Source organism: Podarcis vaucheri, assembly GCF_965113315.1.
Source record: "Podarcis vaucheri genome assembly, chromosome: 11".
In the NCBI taxonomy this organism is placed as follows: domain Eukaryota; kingdom Metazoa; phylum Chordata; class Lepidosauria; order Squamata; family Lacertidae; genus Podarcis; species Podarcis vaucheri.
The window spans coordinates 34677681-34683680 of NC_138749.1; the positions used below are offsets into that span (position 1 = coordinate 34677681).

General features: G+C 42.6%; 1 long non-coding RNA gene across 5 annotated transcripts in view; it reads left to right on the forward strand.

Moving 5' to 3' along the window:
• The window catches only part of LOC309514733, a 92117-nt gene extending 86922 nt beyond the window's left edge, over positions 1-5195 (forward strand). For all 5 annotated transcript variants that reach the window (XR_014212146.1, XR_014212147.1, XR_014212148.1 and 2 more), the window contains one exon: positions 5092-5195. This is a non-coding gene — a long non-coding RNA (uncharacterized lncRNA). The remainder of the gene's footprint in view (positions 1-5091) is intronic.
• Positions 5196-6000: the final 805 nt, after the last annotated feature.

The following is a 6000-nucleotide window of genomic DNA, read 5'->3' on the forward strand; positions in this document are numbered from 1 at the left end:
AATCTTCCTCAGAACTCTCACAAGATCTCGCTGGAAGCTGCAGCTGCCTGTGAAGCTGTGTGACCCCGTCAGCAGGGGCAGGCAAGGGGCCTACAGGGGAACCACTGCCTTATAGGATTCAGCCGCCTGAGGTAACTATTTCGGTCAGCCTCATATGCAGGCCAACCTTGATCAGAGTAGAAGTGGCCACTTCTTTCTAATCGTGTCATGGCTTACACAGTAGCAGCCCTACTGCAAGAGTAACAGTGAAAGCCCAGGATATGTTGAAGTAGCATATTTGCAAGGTTGTCATCAGAAGGGTCCTTCTGGATCAGGCCCACTTGTTGAAATCAAACAAGCGCATTTGCTTGGTCCTTCTGGATCAGGCTGAAGCCCCATTTGTTGAAATCAAACAAGCACATTTGCTATAGTCTTTTCAGTGCTTGCTTAAAACATATTTGTTTTGGCAAACCAGGGCTCTTTTTCAGCCAGAACTCACCAAAACTCAGTTACGGCACCTCTCAGGTGGGCGCCAAGAGAACAAGGACCATGTCCATACTGAGTTCTGGCACCTCTTTTTCTAGAAAAATAGCAGTGAGGTAAACCCATTCAGACATGTGGAAGTTACATGTGTTTTATCTCTTTTTAGCTGACTTTCAATATCTGCTTTAATCAGGCTGTGTTTTTTAAAATCAAGAACCTTCATGTTTTATTTTATAGAATCATAGAATCATAGAGTTGGAAGAGACCACAAGGGCCATCGAGTCCAACCCCCTGCCAAGGCAGGAAACACCATCAGAGCACTCCTGACATATGGTTGTCAAGCCTCTGCTTAAAGACCTCCAAAGTAGGAGACTCCACCACACTCCTTGGCAGCAAATTCCACTGTCAAACAGCTCTTACTGTCAGGAAGTTCTTCCTAATGTTTAGGTGGAATCTTCTTTCTTGTAGTTTGGATCCATTGCTCCGTGTCCGCTTCTCTGGAGCAGCAGAAAACAACCTTTCTCCCTCCTCTATGTGACATCCTTTTATATATTTGAACATGGCTATCATATCACCCCTTAACCTCCTCTTCTCCAGGCTAAACATGCCCAGCTCCCTTAGCCGTTCCTCATAAGGCATTGTTTCCAGGCCTTTGACCATTTTGGTTGCCCTCCTCTGGACACGTTCCAGTTTGTCAGTGTCCTCCCTGAACTGTGGTGCCCAGAACTGGACACAGTACTCCAGGTGAGGTCTGACCAGAGCAGAATACAGTGGCACTATTACTTCCCTTGATCTAGATGCTATACTCCTATTGATGCAGCCCAGAATTGCATTGGCTTTTTTAGCTGCCGCGTCACACTGTTGGCTCATGTCAAGTTTGTGGTCAACCAAGACTCCTAGATCCTTTTCACATGTACTGCTCTCAAGCCAGGTGTCACCCATCTTGTATTTGTGCCTCTCATTGTTTTTGCCCAAGTGCAATACTTTACATTTCTCCCTGTTAAAGTTCATCTTGTTTGTTTTTGCCCAGTTCTCTAATCTGTCAAGGTCTCTTTGAAGTGTGATCCTGTCCTCTGGGGTGTTAGCCACCCCTCCCAGTTTGGTGTCACCTGCAAATTTGATCAGGATGCCCTTGAGTCCATCATCCAAGTCATTGAGAAAGATGTTGAATAAGACCGGGCCCAAGACAGAACCCTGTGGCACCCCACTAGTCACTCTTTTCCAGGATGAAGAAAAATTTCATATTTTTGTAAACTGCCTATGGGAAGCCTGCAAGAGGACATGAGCAGAACAGCATCTCCCTACTTGTGATTTCCAACACCTGTATCAAACTTTATTTCGGACACAGACAAGCATATGATAAAACATACGGATAAACTGAACACATAAGGCTTAAAACAGGTAAGGGATAGAAACTGGTAGTTAAAAAGTGATTATATCATAACTTTAAAAGATAAAAACAAAGACAAGCAGTTAAAAGAGAGGGAGAGTGATGGAGCACAGGTCTTGCATTTTGGGCCTTCTGTTTAGGCGTAGTTTGTGGCACAAACCATCCTTTGATAAATATCCATTATGGCAGCGCAAAATCTAGCACCTGAGTATATGTAACACCTGGGTTTCTGGTTAAGATGACTTCCAGTTAAGATGGTGATGGTTCAGAAAACAGGCTCTGGAGCTCCACAGATCACAGGGTTTTCACTGAGTTTTAATTGGATTTAACTGTGTCAAACCAATTGTTTTACCCAGCACCTGGTATTCAGGGGGCAACTGCATCTAACAGTGGTGGTAAAACATAGTGATTGTGGCTAGTAGCCCCGATAATCTTATCCTCCATGAATTTGCCTAATTCTCCTAAAACCACCCACGTTTGTGACCATCACCACTTCTAGTGGGATTGAGTTCCACAGTTTAACTATATGCTCTGTGAAGTACTTTCTTTTGTCTAACCTGTATCTTCCAACATTCACCTTCATTGTATGGCTCTGAGTTCTAGTATTTTGAGAGAAAGGGACTCTATTCATATTCTCCACACCATACGTAATTGTCTGCAGCTCTGTCGGGTTCTCCCCTCACTCACCATTTTTCCTAAACTGAAAAGTCCCAAATGGTGTAACCCCCCTACAATGTTAGCAATGCAGATGGTTCTTAGGTCCAGCATTGATGTAATATTTGAACTTGCATAGCACATATCCCCTTCACTTAAGCACCTAAAATGGGACTTTTTGAATGAAGCTAAGTGCTAAATTAAACCCTCAAAAATAACCATTGCATTTGCTGAAGAAGTTGCCAGAGTTGCGGGTGGGGGCAGAGCATGATCCTGATTTTTCAACTTCTCTGTTACACTTCTGAGCTACACCATTACATTAGCACAATTTGTGCATTTAATTTTCTCTGTTAAAACTAAAATAAAGTTGATGATGCTTTTATAACACACATTTAATGTGAATGCTAAATTATACACTGTTACACTGAGTTAACATGTTTCACATTGATATATTTTTATTCACTTGCTAAAAGTCCCTCTTCCATGAATACTTGAGACGATGAAGCATTTATCCACTACTCTTGCATGCCGAAGAGATGGTTATTCTAGTCAAGAAACCCAATTTCCATACATTACAATTATTTGGGATTGTTACTAATGTATGATAATGTAAGGAAAGTGTAGGCTTTCTTCTTCAATTTCTAGGGAGGAGTTATTTTATATCATTAAGTTACAGTACTTTCACTTTGCGCCAAATTCTCTAGATCAGTAAATTTATTGCTGGCTGATTATTCAAACAGCAAGGAAAAGGGTGGGGGGAATTATCCAGCTAGCTATTCTGCTCCTCTAGAAGAAATATTTAACTCCAAAGTGGCCAACAACAGGGCATTTAGGCACCTAGATTCTCTTTGAAATACCTTTGATAGCAACAAAATAAATTGGTGTCCTGATCCTATTAGAGAGCACAATCCTAACCCCACCAGGTCTGCTGGACAGAGGCAGTTAGGATGGGGCAGCGGTGTCCATTGTCTGCTTCAGAGACTCTCTGCTATACCCATGGAAATCTCTTAAGGAATGAAGAAGAGGAGGAGGAGGAGGAGGAGGAGGAGGAGGAGTTTGGATTTGATATACTACTTTATCACTACCCGAAGGAGTCTCAAAGCGGCTAACATTCTCCTTTCCCTTCCTCCCCCACAACAAACACTCTGTGAGGTGAGTGGGGCTGAGAGACTTCAGAGAAGTGTGACTGGCCCAAGGTCACCCAGCGGCTGCATGTGGAGGAGCGGAGACGCAAACCCAGTTCACCAGATTACGAGTCTACCGCTCTTAACCACTACACCACACTGGCTCTATGAATGAATCTACTGCCAGTGATGGTCAGTGTGAGGTCTCAAAACAGGGCATTTTGGGGGCAGAGTCAGGAAAGAGGCAGCCTTTATCTGCTGGATCCAAAGCCCCAGATGAACGCCAGGCTCATGCCCATGCCTCACTGATTTTAATGGGATGGGTAATTCTGAAAGATGGAGATCCGCCAGGCAAGACAAAAGGAAAAATGCCACACTCCCACCTGGACATAACAAGCTAGCAGGCTTTTGGAAGTACTGGATAATCCACCACTTCATACACCCACACCATTTTTTTTTTAAAGACAGAAAGTTTGACTGGCTAGAGATAACAGTTCAAATATGATCATGTGACACATTGATGAAACAGGCAACAGTAAAAGAGTAAGGTACTTGTACAAGCTATTAAGGCCTCTTAATAGATGCTATTATATTTTGAGATGCTATTATATTTTCAGAACAAGTAACAGGGAAAGAAATCCAGATAAATTTTCAGTGGAAAGAACCTAAAGAAATAAAAACAGCAGCTGCAAACACAAAGCAAAATACAGCCATGCTTTTCAACGGCCCCTTCTCTGAATTTTGCAATGCAGTTCTCCTGCTAATAATGTGTATAAAAATGCATATGCTAGGGTAAAGTATGCAAAAATGCATTATAGTAAGAAAAATTGCTTTCCAAAGGTGTGCATAATTAGGAGAAATGTGTACTTTAAAAAAAGAAAGCAAACTGATGTGGAAATGTGGAGATCTGAAGTTACAACTGGAAAAATGAGAAGTGGAACAAAACTGAAAATGACAGGATTCACCCATCCCTAGTGCCGAATGCACATGTGTTCACACCAAGTGCACCAATCCGCAGAGGGAGTTCCACAAATACAGTGCCACCACAAAGATGCTCATTTGCCACTATTCACCTGCCAGACCTCAGCAGGAATAAGTCAGCAGAATAACCCAGAAAAGTACCTCACCAGCTGATATTAAGGGCAGGATCACATAGCAGAAGGGCCATAGCTCTGTGGTAGATTATCTGCCTTGAATGAAAGAGGTCCCAGGTTCAGTCCCTGGCCTCTCCAAGTATAGTGGGGGAAGGTTCCTGCCTCAGACCTTGGACTGCCGTTGCCAACCTGCGTAGATAATATTGAACTAGACGGACCAATGTATTATCTCAGTATAAGGGAACACCATTTTCAAGCCATAGTTGTGAATAGCTCAGTGCCCAGCTGCTCGGAATCCTTTATCCCCATGCATATAGGCAAGCATTAATTATGGCGTTTTTGGTTTGCACTCTCTCCTTTTCTCCAGAACATTTCCTCGTCTGTTAACAATGAGAAATGCAGTGGAACTACAGAACTATGCAATCCTATACCTATCTACTCAGAAGTAAGCTACATTGAGTTCAATAGGACATACTCTCAAGAATGCAAGATAAGTGGAATTACTTGATTGCATCACATTTTCCTATGGGTGGGGTTTCTCCCAGAATTTGTGATCCAGGAAGCCATTGAAATCAATCAGATTTCTGCTGATAGGTTGAATGGGGTGTGTAATGCACTCTGACATTCCAATCCTCTACCGACATTCTAATCCAAGGCGCTCTGACAATCCAGTCCTACACAAACACTGTGTTCAATGAGACTTTTACACAGGTAAGCATGCATAGCAGTAGTTAGCAGCCCAAGGCTGTAATCCTAACTCCACATACCTTGGAGTAAACCCCACTTAATTCAGTGGGACTTACTTCTGAGTAAACTTGATTAGGATTGCAGCTTAAATACCTTTCTCTTGAAGTTACTCGAAACTCCTTGAAGAACAGCACTACACCTTTGCCTTGAGGGTAATTTGACAAAGAATTTCTCATTTATTTCTATTATTTATTTTATTAAAGTATTTCTATACAGCCTTTCACATCCAATTCCAAGGCGTCAAACAGCAACTTGAAAAGTACAGACATCACCATGAAAATTGCAATATATAGATGGAAGTTAAAAACCCCAAGGATGTTATATTGGAAATTAAGCACCCGCAAAAGCCCAGGAGCCCAGGCATGTTTTTAGTAAGCACCAAAAAGCTGTTGTAGCTCATTCCAATAGTCAGGCAACAGTCCTAAGAAGAACCCTGGTAGACCAGGCCAAAGGCTGTCCTATAGTCCACAATCTAGTCTCAGCATCACCAACCACATGCCCATGGGAAGAAGGTAAGCAGGTCTCCAGT